Source organism: Nelumbo nucifera, chromosome 1, assembly GCF_055504915.1.
Source record: "Nelumbo nucifera cultivar China Antique chromosome 1, China Antique-T2T, whole genome shotgun sequence".
Taxonomy (NCBI): domain Eukaryota; kingdom Viridiplantae; phylum Streptophyta; class Magnoliopsida; order Proteales; family Nelumbonaceae; genus Nelumbo; species Nelumbo nucifera.
The window spans coordinates 16468953-16489849 of NC_142649.1; positions in this window are offsets into that span (position 1 = coordinate 16468953).

Genomic DNA, 20897 nt, shown 5'->3' on the forward strand with positions numbered 1-20897 from the left:
CCATCTTAGATATGAGACCACCCCGGAAGTTGAAGGAGGTTCAGAGGTTGAATGGCTGCATAGCCGCCCTGAGCCGCTTCATGTCCAAATTGGTGGATTGCTGTCTACCATTCTTTAAGGAAATTAAGAGAAAAGGGTTCGAGTGGACCCAAGACTGTCATCTCACATTTGACGAGCTCAAGAAATACCTCGCTGGTGCGCCGATCTTAACCCGGCCCGAGGAGGGCGATGTTTTAGAACTGTACCTCTCGGCAAGCGACGAAGTGGTCAGTTCGGTACTAATAAAAGAAGTAGATCGGGTTCAATGACCCATCTATTATGTTAGCAAAGTATTGCAGGGAGCAGAGACGAGATACCCAGAGATAGAAAAGCTAGCGTATTCACTGGTAATTGCAGCTCGGAAGCTCCGCCCGTACTTCCAGGCTCACACTGTTATTGTTCTCACCGACAAACCTCTGAGGCAAGTCTTACTTAACCCCGAGGTCTCTGGTCGGTTGACGAAGTGGGCCGTTGAGCTTAGCGAGTATGACCTCTAGTACAAGCCGCGAACTGCCATTAAGGCCCAAGCCTTAACAGATTTCATCGCCGAGTGCACATTCAGCTCCGAAGTCCCCAGGCCGGTTGAGCACGAGAATCCTAGCTCGGGTGAGCCCAAAGCTCCCAGGCCGGTCGAGTCCGAGCCCCGTGATGTAGCAGCCAGTGTGACATCTCTCCTGGTTCGGCCAAGCGCGAGGTGGGATGAGGAGCCCTTGATCCTTTACATAGATGGCTCCTCGAACCAACAGAGCAGCGGAGCTAGAATAGTCCTGCACGGCCCAAGTGGCATGAAACTGGAGTACACGCTACACTTCGAGTTCACAACATCTAACAACGAAGCGGAGTACGAGGCGTTGATAGCTGGACTAGCTCTAGCCAAAGAAGTAAAATCCAAGCACATCGTTATCTGCAGCGACTCCCAGCTCATGGTCAACCAGGTCATTGGCAAGTACGAAGCTCGTGAGCCAACCATGATTGCCTACTTGACCAAAGTCAGAGAGGCCCTGCTCAACTTCCAGTCACACTTCATCAGGAAAATCCCAAGGTCGGAGAACCCTGAGGCCGATGCCTTGTCCAGACTAGCCAGCGCTAGCGACATCACCATGAGAACCGTGTACGTAGAGGAATTGCCCCGGCCTAGCATTCTCGAGGGGTAGAGGAGGTTGCTCCCATCGTTCAAGCAGAGCCGAGCTGGATTGACCCACTCGCGAGCTTCCTGCTACACGGGACCCTCCCTGTAGATCGCAATGCAGCTAGAAGGGTGCAGCGCTAGGCAGCCAAATACGTCATGATAGATGAACGGTTGTACAAAAGATCCTACACGCTTCCCTATCTGCATTGCTTGCGGCCTACCGAAGCCAAGCTCATACTCCGCGACACTCATGAGGGGTTGTGCGCGGGCACTTGGGGGGTAGGGCCCTTGCCCAGAAAGCACTTCGGCAGGGGTATTATTGGTCAACAATGAAGGCAGATGCTATTGAGGTCGTTAGAAAATGTGAAAAATGCCAATGTTCACCACCAACCTGCTGCTGACCTCAAGTATCTCACCAGTTCGTGGCCCTTTGCACAATGGGGCATCGATTTACCCGGGCCATTCCCGCCAGCAAAGGATGGAAGGAAGTTTTTAGTAGTAGCAGTGGACTACTTCACCAAGTGGGTAGAAGTCGAACCCCTTGTAACGATCACAGCCCGAAATGTCCAAAACTTCTTTTGGAAGAACATCGTGTGCCACTTCGGATTACCTCGGGTATTGATTTCTAACAACGGCAAGCAGTTCGTGGATATCAAATTCCAAGACAGGTGCCAAGACATGGGAATCTCACAGAATTTTACTTTAGTCGCACACCCTCAAGCAAATGGTCAGGCAGAAGTCACGAACAGAGCCATCCTTCGTGGACTAAAGGCACGACTGGACCGAGCTAAAGGACTATGGGCAGACGAGCTACCTAGTGTTCTATGGGCTTATCGAACCACAATGAAGACCGCCACAGGAGAGACTCCCTTCAGCCTCACCTATGGCACCGAGGCAGTCATCCCAGCTGAGATTGAGGTTCCCTTGCTACGATTGGAAGCATATGACGACAAGGCAAATGAAGACGAGCTACGTACGAACCTCAACCTACTCGACGAAGTAAGGGACCTCGCATATATCAGGACCGCAGCTTACCAACAAAGAGTAGCTCGGTACTATAACGCAAGGGTCAAAAAGCGGAACCTCCGCGTCGGCGACCTGGTCCTTCGTAAAGTTATGGCGCCTGAGCCCGGTGCTAGCAAGCTCGGACCAAATTGGGAAGGACCCTACCGAGTGAAACGGGTGCTCGGGGAAGGAACATATGAGCTCGAAACCCTTGAAGGGAAATAAGTACCTCGGGCATGGAATATTGTCAATTTGAGGCAGTATTACCTGTAGCTATTGAGTAGACCATGAGTCACTCTCAAAGCCTAAGGGCCGAAATGCCGAGCTAACGCGACCTCGACGCAACAAGACCCAGTCGCCTCTATGGTATGAGCAAACTTCAAGGGCAGACCATAAGTCACCCCCTCAGCCTAAGGGCTAAAACACCGAGCTAACTAAGACCTCGGCACCATGGAAGACTTAGCCAATGCATCGACAAAAGCAAGGTATGAGACATCAGGGGCATAAGCAACTCGGGTCTGAACCCTACGAAGCATGGCTCATCTCAATGCAACGGTTGGACCAAGCAAAGTACAACCTACGAACACACAGCCCGGGCATGCACGGTAACCACTTCGCGGTATACCGTGGGGACGCCTTAAATGCTAAGTGATAGCTCGGGATGACGATTACTGAAAAATCCTATTTTGAGTATGCAGCTCTAATAGCTCGAGTGACGAGATCGCTTTAGCAAAAATAAGAAAGCATGCCATATTTATAAAAAGAAGAAATTTCATTGCCACTCCAAAAAAAAGGGGGGGGGACTGAACTGAGCTAAACAGCTCGAGAAAGTTCGACAAGAAATAAAGAAAGGGCACAACCACCCAAAAAGATCTTTGAAGACCGGGTTCTGGCACCCGGGAACCACCAGTGATCAGTCAGAAGAACAGAAAAGCTGAGCCGCCAGCCTCAGGGGTCCACCTCCTCCACCTCATCCTCGTCCTCCGGGGAGTCAGGCTCTTCCTCCTCCGCCTGGTCCGCCATTTCGGGAGCCAGGCCCTTCATGGTGATGCCGTCAAGGTTGAGCCCAGAGAACTTTTCTGGACCAACCAGCGGCAGAGCTTGAATCCAGAGCGGTACGAGCTCGAACCATACTCCACTTGGATGGTTGGTTTGCAACTAAATAAAAACAAAAAGTTTTACGTCTAATGTAGATCACAAATTCACAAGCAAATTCCTTCACCTCTTATCTTTGATGTTAGATTAGGGCTGCAACGGATCGGATCAGATTGGGTAAAAGTTATATCTGATCTGAATTGGTTTGGATTAATTGTAGTAAAAACAAAATGAATTTGTAGTAAATGTATACGGTATGTTGTCAACACTTTAAAGCTTATTTTTCATTTATTCATATAAAAATGCAAGAGTTGACTTATTAAAAATCTGTCTTGGCTCATAATATAGCCTATGGAACTTGAAAAGAAGGTATACAGTTGGTCTTTTAAGATAACTGATAAGGGGATGCATGTATATAATAATATTATGTTCTTTTTGCGTAAAATGGCATTATTACTAGTTGTTTTTGTGTCACGCACCAGGGGTTCACCTCCTTCATCTCATCCTCGCCATTCAGGGAGTCAGGCTCTTCCTCCTCCGCCTGGTCCATCGTTTTAGGAGCCAGGCCCTTTAGGGTGATGCCGTCATGGTTGACCACATCTCATCCTCGTCCTCCGGGGAGTCATGCTCTTCCTCCTCCACCTAGTCCGCCGTTTCGGGAGCCCGGCCCTTCATGGTGATGCCGTCAAGGTTGAGCCCAGAGAACTTCTTCCGGACCAACCAGCGGCAGAGCTTGAATCTGGAGCGGTACGAGCTAGAGCCATACTCCACTTGGAGGTCATGATACTCTTGGGAATCCCTGAAGTCCTAGACTGCCTTCTCCCGCTCGGCCTCCACCATGGAGTCGAAGTTCCGAGTTCGGTCCAGAAGTGTAGACTCCAAGTCCCGAACCTGTTGGCGAAGGAGCTCCCTCTCCGCAGCCACCCTCGAGGACTCCTCCCTGTAGCGTGCGCTCTCTTCAGAAAGCCTGGCGATCTGCGCCTCCTGGTCACGAACAAGCAGTTCCTGGGCCTCGCTCCCCTTGCGAGTGTGAAGGAGCTCGCCTCGGGCCTGGTCGAGCTCGCCCTGGAGCTTCTGAACGAAGGTCCTCTGATTACGAGCATCGCCAGAGTGGATGTTAGTTTGGAGGGCCATGGCGTGGATGGCGGTGTTCACCTGCCAAACGAGAGAGTAAGGTCAGAAAACAACAAAAGAAAAGAAAGAATGAGAGGGAAAGAAGGACTACTTACCACCATGCAATGGGAGGCGGCAAGTGCGGTGAGCGCTTTGGGTTCCATATTCCCCCAATGAGCGAACTTGTCATTGCTGATCGCCTTCCGGCTCCTTCGGCGGACCACGAGGTAGTCGTTCACCCCTTCCTAGTTCCCCATCGGCAACGGGGGGTAAGGGAATGGCTGGAGGGGGTTATTGGGAGCTACCCTCAGCTGAGGGAGCTCATCCCCCCGACACCGGCCCCACTAGTCCCCTCAGGCGGAGGCGCCGGGATCTTAGGCGGAGGGGAGGACAAAACTGGAGCAGCAAAACCGAACTCAGCGCCCCCCGAGGGGGGAGTCCGGTCGGGGCGTGACCTCTTCACTTTGTGCCTCTGGTTGCTCGAGAGAAGACTACGCGAGTATGTCTGACATGATGGCTACCAAGAAGAAATCAGTGTTAGTTCGGTAAGAATAAATCATGTGCCAAGACAAGAACTACGCGACCTAAAAGGACAACCTACCCGGGCTCAGGCCGGCCTGCACGAGCTTCTCCTCCGCCAAGTAGTCCGAATAGAGGAAGCCTACCGATGCCCAGGACAGCATCATTTTCCGGATTTTGGGGTCCAGCTCGGCCCCAGGATCTTGGATGGCGCCCCTCCAAGAAGTGGGGAAGGGCCATCCCTCGGGATTACGAACTACAAAGTAATCCCGCTTCCAAGCAGGAATCTTATTCGGTAGCTCATACAAGAGCTTGTAGCCGCGGCGGGGAGAGAGGTAGTAAAAGCGCCTCTCCGGTGGAACCCCGGGAGCGGCATTCTTTATACAGAGAATAGAAACAAAAATTTCAAGGTCCAAGGGAAGGCAATACTCATAGCACAATGATATAGTCCCAACCATATTCCGAATGGCATTGGGATGGAGCTGGTCTATGGTGATGTTAAAATGGTTTAGCACCTCCACTATCAAGGGGTGCAGAGGGAGACACAAGCCAGTCTCGAGTTGTTCCTGAAAGATGACTATTTCATTGAAATCATGCTACCAAGGGAAGTTGCCAGTGGACCAGGTCCCCAGGGAGGCGAAAGTAGCGAATTAGAGACCTAAGTCTCTCCGTCGTCATAGAGGAAGGGCCAAAAGTGTCAGGCTCCCTCCCCCGAGAGGTAGACGCTACATCACCAGAGGCCTCTCGAGCCTCCGGAACCTGTTCCCTACCTCCTCCTGAGCTCGAGGGAGCATCATCGTCCTGGTTATCGCCCCTGTGGTAGGTGTGGTACGGGTACCCAGACATGGTTGACAGCGATTGGAACTCACCAGAAGAGACGAAATGAAGTAAGCTAAGGAACTCTGGGCAGATTAAATGAGTGCGCGACCTCAGAATCCGAAGATAGCAAGATGGTGTGAAAGAAAGTGAGGCCCAGAGGGCCCTCCTATTTATGGCCTCCACACCACTGAATCGACGACCTAGATCCAACGGCTCACAGGCGCACTGACCGCCCACCTTCTGAAAACCGAAAGTGATTGGCGGCACGTCTTTCGCGATTAAGGTAATGATGGCCGCACGATGCTTAGAGTTAAGAGCCACTTCAGCACATTTTCGGAATCCAAAAAGTCAGAAAATCTCCTGATTCCCGCGAATGCATTTAATGTGAGTGGTCAATCAAGTTTGAATTTTGGTCAAATCAGCCCATCGCACTTCATGAACTCCTCGCGCTAAGGTTACACTCTCACCTCGAGGAGTGGGGGGCAATTGATGGAGGATGATTTGACCCGACTACAAAACGGTGACACGTGGACCTGACTCAGCACAGGTAACAGCTCAACATCGTGGCTCCGCACAAAGAAGTAACGAGCCCATAGAGCAGCTCGCTACACCGTAGCTCGCAAGAGAAAGGGCTCGCCACAACGCGAGCTCCGGGTTTCCCGAGCTACCCCGAAAGGAATATTCCGAGGCAATTTTAGCTCGCGAGCTAGGGAAACTAGCTCGCCCGAGCCCCCAAACAGATAAGTCATCTCGAGGACAAATTTTACTAAGGGTGATCCTGAAGCATCCCGAGCTCGCTACCAAGAAGCTCGGGAACGACCTGCATGAGCGCTCCTCAGGAAGCTTCTATCTGACAGGGCATACCGATCAGACTGTGCGACTTTCCTTACTGACGGCGCAGTCCCTGTCCTTTCGACAGTCTGCGTCCACGCCTCTTGGCAGGCGGAGGCATGCTTGCCAATTTGGTGATGTGTCACTCACCCGGGCGAGAGGTACGTCACAACGGCCACCCGCGCAGCCCTGGAAGGTAACGGCTGTGACAGGAGTCCAGTGGCGGTTATGCCCGACCTGACACGAACACCCCTATAAAAGCCCTCACGACAGAGGAGAAACTTCTTCTTGAACTTTTGATCTCTTGAGCATAGTGGTAATGCGCTATCTGCACTCTTAGCCCTTTGCCTTTTCCTTGCTTCTACCAAGTACTGACTTAAGCATCGGAGTGTCCCCGCCGGGTAGACCCCCAAGGGATTCTTCTTCTTCTTCTTCATCTCAGGTGTCTCTCAGGAGACATGCGAGTACCAGCTAGGAGTGATCGGATCGCGCTACATCACCTTTGTCCACTGGATTTCGAGTAATTGATTCAACTGTTTGGTCTGAATGGATCGACCTGTTGCAATTTAAAAATAAAAAATAAAATACCAAAACCTTTGTTTGGGTCAAATGGACCAATGTTTTGACCACTTGGTCAGTGACCTGCTGACCAAGTCAACAGCTTTTGGCAAAAGAACGGTTCAGGGGTGGAACAGAACCAATTGTCTAACCAGTTTTTAGGCCGAACCAAAAGAACGGTTCAGGGGTGGCAACAGCTTTTCGCAAAAAATAATATATGTTTTTCAAACCAACAAAATATTAGTTTTTAAAACAAAAACAAATTCTCTAGTATAAAAATTATATGATTTATGGAATATGATACTGACTAATAAAATGAAAACGTGTTTCTGAAACCAGATTCAAGAACATGCTTTTGGTTTCAATTTTGGAAACAAAAATCACATACACAACCAAGAACATGTTCCTTATGCTTTTTATTTAAGAAATAATCTGTTTTCAAACGGTTTTGATTTATTTTTAAAACCGACAACAAGAAAAACAATTATTAAGTTTCAATCAACACCCTTTTATCATCACTAACATATAGGTTGTTTTCAACATTTAGACACTAGACTTTTTTGTAGTAATCAATCTAATTTTTGTAAAGTTTAATTGTTCGACTATAATGCCGAAAAAACATGATAGCAGAAACACTTATAACCAATCAACCATTATCATAAAAATGCTTAACCCCTTTAAAACATTACTTTTACCTGTTGATTTTTTTGGGGGCTAAACGGAAAATTCCAAACCGCAACTTGAAAACAACACATACAAATAAAAACCAGAAAAAATAAATAAATAAATAAATAAAGAAAAGCTAAAAGGGACACTAACACCGAACTACCTGAAAAGAAAGGACACAAGCACCTAACTACCACAAAAAAAGAATTCAGCTTCTGAAATTAAAACATCCGAAAGCATTGGAGCTTGAAAAACTACTATTTAGACTAGTTAGGGTGTCAATAGTATTTGAAAATTCGATTTCAAATTCGAGATTCGATATAATCAAATTAAATTTAGATAATTCGAATGTCTAATCGGTCAAGTTTGGATATGACCCGATTTGATTTAATAAATATTCGAATTTGACCGATTATTGAATTCTTATATAAAATATTTAAATGTTTTATATAATTTATATATAATAATTAAATTATATAAAATAATTTATATATTTATATAAATAAAATATTTATATTATATATTTATTAATTACCTAAAATAATTTATTAATCGAATTCGAATTGAATTGAATCGAATCGAATATTCAAATATTTAATCGGATTCGAATTTGAATATTAATTTTCAATATTCGTTGGATATCGAATCGAATTTAGATATCAAATTTTTTAATCAGATTCGAATTCGGATATTGCCGTATTCGATTCAAATTTGATCTGTTTACACTCCAAATTTAGACCCAAAAACACTGCAGCCTGAGCAATATAATTTGCACCCCCGGACTCCAAAGGAACTTAAAATTCTTGCCAGAGCACAACATCTTCAAATCCTTGCGCAAGAAGCAAAAGTCTTGAGGACAACAACTATCATCTTCATTTAGAAAAGAAACCAGTTAGATTTTATCAGACTCAAACACAACATTGTCCAAACTGTACTTGATAGAAAATAAAATAGTTTAAAAAGGGCAGATGTTTATGCTAATAAAGGAGAAGTGGAACCTCCGCGTCGGCGACCTGGTCCTTCGTAAAGTTATGGTGCCTGAGCCCGGTGCTAGCAAGCTCGGACCAAATTGGGAAGGACCCTACCGAGTGAAACGGGTGCTCGGGGAAGGAACATATGAGCTCGAAACCCTTGAAGGGAAACAAGTACCTCGGGCATGGAATATTGTCAATTTGAGACAGTATTACCTGTAGCTATTGAGTAGACCATGAGTCACTCTCAAAGCCTAAGGGCTGAAATGCCGAGCTAACGCGACCTCGGCGCAACAAGACCCAGTCGCCTCTATGGCATGGGCAAACTTCAAGGGCAGACCATAAGTCACCCCCTCAGCCTAAGGGCTAAAAGACCGAGCTAACTAAGACCTCGGCACCATGGAAGACTTAGCCAATGCATCGACAAAAGCAAGGTTTGAGACATCAGGGGCATAAGCAGCTCGGGTCTGAACCCTACGAAGCATGGCTCATCTCAGTGCAATGGTTGGACCAAGCAAGGTACAACCTACGAACACACAGTCCGGGCATGCACGGTAACCACTTCGCGGTATACCGTGGGGACGCCTTAAACGCTAAGCGATAGCTCGGGATGACGATTACTGAAAAATCCTATTTTGAGTATGCAACTCTAATAGCTCGAGTGACGAGATCGCTTTAGCAAAAATAAGAAAGCATGCCATATTTATAAAAAGAAGAAATTTCATTGCCACTCCAAAAAAAAGGGGGGGAACTGAACTGAGCTAAATAGCTCGAGAAAGTTCGACAAGAAATAAAGAAAGGGCACAACCACCCAAAAAGATCTTTGAAGACCGGGTTCTGGCACCCGGGAACCACCAGTGATCAGTCAGAAGAATAGAAAAGCTGAGCCGCCAGCCTCAGGGGTCCACCTCCTCCACCTCATCCTCGTCCTCCGGGGAGTCAGGCTCTTCCTCCTCCGCCTGGTCCGCCATTTCGGGAGCCAGGCCCTTCATGGTGATGCCGTCAAGGTTGAGCCCAGAGAACTTCTTCCGGACCAACCAGTGGCAAAGCTTGAATCTAAAGCGGTACGAGCTCGAGCCATACTCCACTTGGGTGGTTGATTTGCAACTAAATAAAAACAAAAAGTTTTACGTCTAATGTAGATCACAAATTCACAAGCAAATTCCATCACCTCTTATCTTTGATGTTAGATTAGGGCTGCAACGGATCGGATCAGATTGGGTAAAAGTTATATCTGATCTGAATTGATTTGGATTAATTGTAGTAAAAACAAAACGAATTTGTAGTAAATGTATACGGTATGTTGTCAACACTTTAGCGCTTATTTTTCATTTATTCATATAAAAATGCAAGAGTTGACTTATTAAAAATCTGTCTTGGCTCATAATATAGCCTATGGAACTTGAAAAGAAGGTAAACAGTTGGTCTTTTAAGATAACTGGTAAGGGGATGCATGTATATAATAATATCATGTTCTTTTTGCGTAAAATGGCATTAGTACTAGTTGTTTTTGTGTCACGCACCAGGGGTCCACCTCCTTCATCTCATCCTCGTCATTCGGGGAGTCAGGCTCTTTCTCCTCCGCCTGGTCCACCGTTTTGGAAGTCAGGCCCTTCATGGTGATGCCGTCATGGTTGACCACATCTCATCCTCGTCCTCTGGGGAGTCATGCTCTTCCTCCTCCGCCTGGTCCGCCGTTTCGGGAGCCAGGCCCTTCATGGTGATGCCGTCAAGGTTGAGCCCAGAGAACTTCTTCCGGACCAACCAGCGGCAGAGCTTGAATCTGGAGCGGTACGAGCTCGAGCCATACTCCACTTGGAGGTCGTGATACTCTTGGGAATCCCTGAAGTCCCAGACTGCCTTCTCCTACTCGGCCTCCACCATGGAGTCGAAGTTCCGAGTTCGGTCCAGAAGTGTAGACACCAAGTCCCGAACCTGTTGGCGAAGGAGCTCCCTCTCCGCAGCCACCCTCGACGACTCCTCCCTGTAGCGCGCGCTCTCTTCAGAAAGCCTGGCGATCTGCACCTCCTGGTCACGAACAAGCAGTTCCTGGGCCTCGCTCCCCTTGCGAGTGTGAAGGAGCTCGCCTCGGGCCTGGTCGAGCTCGCCCTGGAGCTTCTGAACGAAGGTCCTCTGATTACGAGCGTCGCCAGAGTGGATGTTACTTTGGAGGGCCATGGCGTGGATGGCGGTGTTCACCTGCCGAACGAGAGAGTAAGGTCAAAAAACAACAAAAGAAAAGAAAGGATGAGAGGGAAAGAAAGACTACTTACCACCATGCATTGGGAGGCGGCAAGTGCGGCGAGCGCTTTGGGTTCCATATTCCCCCAGTGAATGACCTCGTCATTGCTGATCGCCTTCCGGCTCCTCCGGCGAGCCATGAGGTAGTCGTTCACCCCTTCCCAGTTCCCCATCGAGAACGGGGGGTAAGGGAATGGCTGGAGGGGGTTATTGGGAGCTACCCTCTGCTGAGGGAGCTCATCCCCCCCGACACCGGCCCCACTAGTCCCCTCAGGCGGAGGCGCCGGGATCTTAGGTGGAGGGGAGGACAAAACTGGAGCAGCAGAACCGAACTCAGTGCCCCCCGAGGGGGGAGTCCGGTCGGGGCGCGACCTCTTCACTTTGCGCCTCTGGTTGCTCAAGAGAAGACTACGCGAGTCGATGCCTGACATGATGGCTACCAAGAAGAAATCAATGTTAGTTCGGTAAGAATAAATCATGTGCCAAGACAAGAACTACGCGACCTAAAAGGACAACCTACCCGGGCTCAGGTCGGCCTGCACGAGCTTCTCCTCCACCTAGTAGTCCGAACAGAGGAAGCCTACCGATGCCCAAGACAGCATCGTTTTCCGGATTTCGGGGTCCAGCTCGGCCCCAGGATCTTGGATGGCGCCCCTCCAAGAAGTGGGGAAGGGCCATCCCTCAGGATTACGGACAACAAAGTAATCCCGCTTCCAAGCAGGAATCTTATTCGGTAGCTCATACAAGAGCTTGTCGCCGTGGCGAGGAGAGAGGTAGTAAAAGCGCCTCTCCGGTGGAACCCCGGGAGCGGCATTCTTTATATAGAGAATAGAAACAAAAATTTCAAGGTCCAAGGGAAGGCAATACTCATAGCACAATGATATAGTCCGAACCATATTCCGAATGGCATTGGGATGGAGCTGGTCTATGGTGATGTTAAAATGGTTTAGCACCTCCACTATCAAGGGGTGCAGAGGGAGACACAAGCCAGTCTCGAGTTGTTCCTGAAAGATGACTATTTCATTGAAATCATGCTACCAAGGGAAGTTGCCAGTGGACCAGGTCCCCAGGGAGGCGAAAGTAGCGAATTAGAGACCTAAGTCTCTCCGTCGTCATAGAGGAAGGGCCAAAAGTGTCAGGCTCCCTCCCCCGAGAGGTAGACGCTACATCACCAGAGGCCTCTCGAGCCTCCGGAACCTGTTCCCTACCTCCTCCTGAGCTCGAGGGAGCATCATCGTCCTGGTTATCGCCCCTGTGGTAGGTGTGGTACGGGTACCCAGACATGGTTGACAGCGATTGGAACTCACCAGAAGAGACGAAATGAAGTAAGCTAAGGAACTCTGGGCAGATTAAATGAGTGCGCGACCTCAGAATCCGAAGATAGCAAGATGGTGTGAAAGAAAGTGAGGCCCAGAGGGCCCTCCTATTTATGGCCTCCACACCACTGAATCGACGACCTAGATCAAAACAGATCCAGCGGCTCGCAGGCGCACTGACCGCCCACCTTCTGAAAACCGAAAGTGATTGGCGGGGCACGTCTTTCGCGATTAAGGTAATGATGGCCGCACGATGCCTAGAGTTAAGAGCCACTTCAGCACGTTTTCGGAATCCAACAAGTCAGAAAATCTCCTGATTCCCGCGAATGCATTTAATGTGAGTGGTCAATCAAGTTTGAATTTTGGTCAAATCAGCCCATCGCACTTCATGAACTCCTCGCACTAAGGTTACACTCTCACCTCGAGGAGTGGGGGGCAATTGATGGAGGATGATTTGACCCGACCTACGAAACGGTGACACGTGGACCTTACTCTGCACAGGTAACAGCTCAACATCGTGGCTCCGCACGAAGAAGTAACGAGCCCATAGAGCAGCTCGCTACACCGTAGCTCGCAAGAGAAAGGGCTCGCCACAACGCGAGCTCCGGGTTTCCCGAGCTACCCCAAAAAGGATATTCCGAGGCAATTTTAGCTCGCAAGCTAGGGAAACTAGCTCGCCCGAGCCCCCAAACAGATAAGTCATCTCGGGGAACAAGCCGCATGAGCGCTCCTCAGGAAGCTTCTATCTGGCAGGCCGTACCGATCAGACTGTGCCACTTTCCTTACTGACAGCGCAGTCCCTGTCCTTTCGACAGTCTGCGTCCACGCCTCTTGGCAGGCGGAGGCATGTTTGCCAATTTGGTGACGTGTCACTCACCCGGGCGAGAGGTACGTCACAACGGCCACCCGCGCAGCCATGGAAGGTAACGGCTGTGACAGGAGTCCAGTGGCGGTTATGCCCGACCTGACACGAACACCCCTATAAAAGCCCTCACGACAGAGGAGAAACTTCTTCTTGAACTTCTGATCTCTTGAGCATAGTGGTAATGCGCTATCTGCACTCTTAGCCCTTTGCCTTTTCCTTGCTTCTACCAAGTACTGACTTAAGCATCGGAGTGTCTCCGCCGGGTAGACCCCCAAGGGATTCTTCTTCTTCTTCTTCATCTCAGGTGTCTCTTAGGAGCCACGCGAGTGCCAGATAGGAGTGATCGGATCGCGCTACATCACCTTTGTCCACTGGATTTCGAGTAATTGATTCAACTGTTTGGTCTGAATGGATCGACCTATTGCAATTTAATAATAAAAGATAAAATACCAAAACCTTTGTTTGGGTCAAATGGACCAATGTTTTAACCACCTGGTCAGTGACCTGCTGACCAAGTCAACAGCTTTTGGCGAAAGAACGGTTCAGGGGTGGAACAGAACCAATTGTCTAACCAGTTTTTAGGCCGAACCGTCCAACTGTCTCAAAAAACTATAAATTCCATCTCTCTCTCTCTCTCTCTCTCTCTCTCTCTTTCTCTCAATATTGAGCAATGCTAATCTTACAAATTTGTTTGCTTGAATGCCTTAAAAATTTATCATACATTATATAAACGTTAAATCCAAATACCATATATCATATATAGTTAATGCTTACATGCACATACATAATTATGTGCTCTTGCATTAGTATATGGTTTCAGGTAGATCCACGACCACGACCACCAATACATCATACAATATTTGAGGGTTACAGTAAATGTTGCATTTTTAATGCATATAAGAAGATAACTTAACACTTTGGAAATTTAAAGATCCAAAATACAATAACTTAAATATAAGATTTAAGTTTATCTAAATATGTCTTTTACTGCATAAATGCACCATAGATTTTGCCTAATTACCTGCAAATATCAAAGTATCAATAGACTCAAACGTTGAAGGGGCAACATGAATGTTTTTGTTTTCATTTGTTTTTGAAATAACCACATCAGTCAAAAAAAATAAAAACATATTCTTGAACTCTGTTTTGGTTTTCAAAAGAAAAAAACAAGTTAGTTTTGTTTGAAAAAATAATATATGTTTTTCAAACCAACAAAATAATAGTTTTTAAAACAAAAACAAATTCTCTAGTATAAAAATTATATGATTTATGGAATATGATACTGACTAATAAGATGAAAACATGTTTCTGAAATCAGATTCAAGAACATGCTTTTGGTTTCAATTTTGGAAACAAAAATCACATACACAACCAAGAACATGTTCCTTATGCTTTTTATTTAAGAAATAATCTGTTTTCAAACGGTTTTGATTTATTTTTAAAACCGACAACAAGAAAAACAATTATTAAGTTTCAATCAACACCCTTTTATCATTATTAACATATAGGTTGTTTTCAACATTTAGACACTAGACTTTTTTGTAGTAATCAATCTAATTTTTGTAAAGTTTAATTGTTCGACTATGATGCCGAAAAAACATGATAGCAGAAACACTTATAACCAATCAACTATTATCATAAAAGTGTTTAACCCCTTTAAAACATTACTTTTACCTGTTGATTTTTTTGGGGGCTAAACGGAAAATTCCAAACCGCAACTTGAAAACAACACATACAAATAAAAACCAGAAAAAATAAATAAATAAATAAATAAAGAAAAGCTAAAAGGGACACTAACACCGAACTACCTGAAAAGAAAGGACACAAGCACCTAACTACCACAAAAAAAGAATTCAGCTTCTGAAATTAAAACATCAGAAAGCATTGGAGCTTGAAAAACTACTATTTAGACTAGTTAGGGTGTCAATAGTATTTGAAAATTCGATTTCAAATTCGAGATTCGATATAATCAAATTAAATTTAGATAATTTGAATGTCTAATCGGTCAAGTTTGGATATGACCCGATTTGATTTAATAAATATTCGAATTTGACCGATTATTGAATTCTTATATAAAATATTTAAATGTTTTATATAATTTATATATAATAATTAAATTATATAAAATAATTTATATATTTATATAAATAAAATATTTATATTATATATTTATTAATTACCTAAAATAATTTATTAATCGAATTCGAATTGAATTGAATCGAATCGAATATTCAAATATTTAATCGGATTCGAATTTGAATATTAATTTTCAATATTCGTTGGATATCGAATCGAATTTAGATATCAAATTTTTTAATCAGATTCGAATTCGGATATTGCCGTATTCGATTCAAATTTGATCTGTTTACACTCCAAATTTAGACCCAAAAACACTGCAGCCTGAGCAATATAATTTGCACCCCCGGACTCCAAAGGAACTTAAAATTCTTGCCAGAGCACAACATCTTCAAATCCTTGCGCAAGAAGCAAAAGTCTTGAGGCAACAACTATCATCTCCATTTAGAAAAGAAACCAGTTGGATGTTATCAGACTCAAACACAACATTGTCCAAACTGTACTTGATAGAAAATAAAATAGTTTAAAAAGGGCAGATGTTTATGCTAATAAAGGAGAAGTAACACAACTTGAACCCCATCCAACACCCCAACAAAGACCAAACGAGTCTCTAATCACAAAACCAAAGCCTGGAGCATTAGGGTAAACAAAACTTCTATCACTGTTAATTTTCCAAAAACCTGCTTCCAACAAGCATTGGGGATTTTAACACTTCTCTACCCTTTGAATAACTTTCCAATTTCTATTGCAAGATAAGAGATTTCTCCGCTATTAATCTGCGAAAGGCACCAATAACCATAGCTTTTCAAAAATAAACCCATTTCTATCTTTCCAATTTACCCAAAGAGAAATAGTAATATTTGCATTAATTAAATCGGAATTTGATTTTCTAATAAAAAATAAAAGGCTGAGAAACCAATCACCAAAGGAACTGAATTCTTTGCATATTTTGGATTGACACCAAGGCCCGACCCCACCCAAACACATCTTGCTTTATCACACAACACTAAGGCATGCACGGAAAATAGGTTCCTCTTGTTTCTCCTATCTCTCACAAATGCTAGAAGGAATCGCATTCCTCTTGAGAAGATTTCCTCTAACAGCTAGGCCAATCACACAACATTTTCAAATAAAGTGGTTTATCTTGAGCTCCATTCACACAACATTTTAGCGTGTTTGCCTCGTTAAGAAAACCACTTTATTTTGAAATTTGAACTTCCTCTAAAATCCCTTTGGCATCTCTAAAGTTTAATTAAGCTCTAATCTCAAATGGGATAAGAAGAAAAAGAATAAGTCAATATAATTTCTACCAAAAAAAAAATAGTCAATTAAGTTGAGTTTGCTTATGAGACTTGAGGCTTCAATGGGAGTATGAGATCAAAGATGTTGGGAGTTTGGATTGAAAATTGTCTGTATATCAATCTGAATGCCCGTTTGGGAGTGCTTTTATGCAAGTTTTGCAAGGTGGGCCTCTACGCAAACAGCCTAAAAACTTAATCCATAAAGCCCAGGGAAAAAAAGAACAAAATTGACTTTCCATTGAAGTTTCCATTAATAGCTTCTTTAGAACAACTTAACAAAAGCTATGAAAACCGCTCGGTTAAAGCTTCAGCCTTCCCAAAAAGATTGGGCAACAAAATAAGACAATTAGACAAGTGTAGGTGGTGTCTGGTGGTGAGTGGAGTAAGCAAAACAAGGATTACCCTGAATGCCCAATTTAGCTTTATATTAATTTCCTCACATTTCCCCCTCTCCAAGTTGTATTTAGTTTGATATAAAGCAAGAGACAAATACAAAGTTGAGGGAAAGTTAAAAAGAATTTTACAAAATTTGTTATCATATGTCCCTCAACTTTATGTTTCTCTCTTATTTTCCTTAGTAAAGAGGTGAAACTTATATGTTCAACAACAATGGAAGATAAAAAACAACATTGTAGCAAAGGAGTTGAGCAAAAGATTAGCCTTCCAAATGCATGAAATGTGAGCTTGGCTTTATTGAACTTTTTGGCATCACCTCCATGCATGGATGCCTTTGGATTACTCAATCTTCGTCTAAGTTACCATTGATGTTACTAATTAACAAAATTGTGATCATTCAAGTTTTGATAGTAATGCATCTTGTTAAAGATGAAAGTATACTTTATGAGAAAATAAACTACTGACTATGTAACAGTCTAATATGATTATTTGAGATCTTAATTTAACGTGCAGTTAATATTAATGAATGCATCATAGTAGAATTTTATTTAGGGAAACAAGTGCAAGTACAAAAAATAAAACAAAAAAAAAAGGATAATGATCACTATACACATGCAATGAGGTAAGTTTTTGTTTGAAGCAAATGAAAAAGAAAATCCATTTTAAAATGCACATACCTACTACATAAAATACAGTATTTTGAAATAAAAAAAAAAGGAATATAAAATACATTTGTTTTGACAAGTAAGAATATAAAATACTTGATACACATGTATTTTCCCCGCATTTGCAAGTGGCCACACCCAAGCTGATCACTTCAAAAATAAACTAACTTAAACAGAGACAACAACAGCATCTTATGGATATGTTTTTTTTTTGTTTGTTTGATAAGGACCCATGTGACAACTGTTAATATTGCTCTCTCTCTCTCTCGATCTCGATCTCGATAGACCCATGAAAAGGCGCAACCAAATCTTTCTAGAAAGCCCACATACTAAATGCCTCATATCCTATGACCTAATTCTAATTGTGACATGTCTTAACTTTTAACTCACCAACTAGCACTGTGGCCATGATCCTGGCCTTATTTTGTGTTAAAACCTCTAAATTAGATCAAGTATTGCTCATATTAGTATGCTTTACTGTTAAAACCACATTAGTTTGCTTCATTAATATCTTTTTAACAGTTCTAAAGGCTGCATTTTAATGCGGTGAAAAAATCTATCATGTAAAAGTCAGTTGATAAAAAAATTCATCGTGTAAAAGTCCACTGATTTAAAACTGCTTGGATCGTTGATAATTTTTAAGTGTAAATGAATATAAAAGTATATCGATTTTATCGATGTAACTTTTATATGAGAAATAAACAGCTGCAAAAATAGATCGAGTATAAAATTTTACACCGATCCACTTTTACACCAGAAACAAACAGGTATAAATGCAAACCAACAGCTGAATTTTTATATTGATTCACATTTACACCCTTAATCAAACACAGACAAAGGCTCATTTTTATATATGCCCCATGGACTCTAACACAGCCACATGCTGGTGTACTAAAAAGTTGGCATGGACCCAATTTTTTCTATATCTTAGAATTTAATATAACCAAAAGAATAATAAGTGGGACCCTGGTGATTGATTCCTTCACTATGAACAACAACCTATCTGAGTGAAACATATTGTGAAGGAATCCACACACACAGAGGACTCAATAGCAATAACTGATTAACTATCATGTTCCCCAAAACCAGCCTTTTGACTCGGTGGAGTCAACTTGTTTCAATTGACAACTTAGTTCCAAGCAATTCAATTCCTCAACTCTTTCTTTAAACTTAGACATGGACACATACTACTAAACCCACCTGCAAATCCATCCATTTTCTCTAGACTGACCGACTGACCTGATATCACCCAACGCGAATTCATTGCTTTTGCTTTACAACAACAAACCAACCAACAAATTGGGCTCATCTGCTCATCCATTTTAGGCTTTTTGGGCTTGATTGGCATCAACCCGGTTAGGTTTCGGGTTGCACATTTTCCAACCCGACCCGGAGCTGAACCTGACCACCACCACCACCACCCCAACCCAACCCCATTACCACTTTACCAAATACCACCACCCCATAGCAACACATCATGTGAAAGTCTTGGGCTTCATAACCGAGGAACGACAACCCATGTGAAACAACCCAGAAAAGTCTTGGCCTTGGGTCCAAAATGTTACAACCTAGTAAGTAGTAACAAAAATTTGTACCCTCCAGTACCCATTCACAAACATGGGTCGCCATCCTTCCATAGTCCAGACAAGTTTTGCTTACTTCACAACTCCACCAAAATTATTTACTAATCTGGGCCATTCATTTAGTGGGCCATCTCTTGCATGATGGGAATATACCCAGAAGAGATGTTCCCCCACCATCACTCATACATATCTACTAACAATGAAAAGGCCCAAGATGATTTCGGATTCACCAATCAAAATTGAACAACAGATACTAACTATTAAGGTAAGCTCTCTGCTTTCTCCAAGAATTAGTATACTCAACTGAATGATTGTAAGTAAGCATCAAGTGTATTGACTTCATTTCTTTTTTTTTTTTTTTGATCTACATAATAGGAGGGGACCATGAAGCCATGAACTAGTGATTCCAGCTGAGTCCAGACATTGCATGCGTGCAACCTTGTTCCAATGAACTCAACATGATTCATTGTATTCTTTCCAAAAAGCCATATTCAATTCTGAGACCTAAACAGCACCCACCCCTCCAAGTATATACTACTATATGTTGCCTAAAGCTGACTTCACTCAGCCTTGTTTTCTTCTATTTAATATTCAAATGAAAGGAACATTACAGTCCTACAAATCAGTGTTTAGAGAAAGGCGGTTGTGGTGAGGCATGGGGTGCAAGGTTCAAAAAAATCGTTATGTATCGGCTAGTATTGGTTGATATGTATCATATCGGGCCTTCCCAATATGCCCCTACAGGGGTTGTGTTGAGTCAGGGCCTGGTTCAAAGGGTAGTCGGGACTTAAACCAGCCCTCTGAACCAAAATAAAAAAAAAAAAAGTAAAAGCTAAAAAATAAGGGCCAATATTGGCCGATACACCCATTGATACTTTGAACCTTGATGGGGTGGTTGCGCCTCAATTTTGATGAGGCTTACGCCTCATTTTTATGTATCAATGGATTTGAAAAAAAAATAAAAAAGTAATATATTAATTTATTTGCTTCAAAATGTTTTCTCTTAATTATTATATATAATAGGGTAGAGCTTTGATCAATCAAATATATATATATAAGAAATAAATTCTATTAATATAAAGAAATAAATAAGAAGAATAGAAATTTAGTAAATGGATTATTTTAAGTTACAAGGCAATTCTAATCTATATTTATTTGGACTAAAAAAGCAGCCCAGTCCACAAGGCAATTTTAGATGGATTGGACCACTTTTTTCTGGTAAAGATTCCAGAGCTAAGCCATAAGCCAATATCTATTATATCTCTTATGTTCTAAGCCCTAACCTAATTGCCACTGAACATCTCTAGACAAATGGGTCAGGGCCCATGATAAACAATATATGGGCCCCAGATGTGAGGTAATTCCTCATGGACGGTGATGGTGGTCCCTGTATTATGACCGTGGACTCAGGAGTCCAGGGCCCCTATTGGTATCTTCAATCGAGACAGATTTACCCCATATTGAGCAGAGATTTTAGGCAGAGATTGCTCTAGATTTCCTTCTCTTTTCTACCCAAATTAATATCTTCTACCCCAAATGAGAGTCCCGATATCCTATACATTTTCATGTACAACGACAAACATGAATGAAAGATTTGTACGTGCGAACAGTTTAATCAGCATGAAATTACTTTCATTTCTATGTTTTCCAAAATTTTTAAAATTAAAAATAAATTGAAACAAAAAAGAGGGAGTTATTGGTAAGTTCCG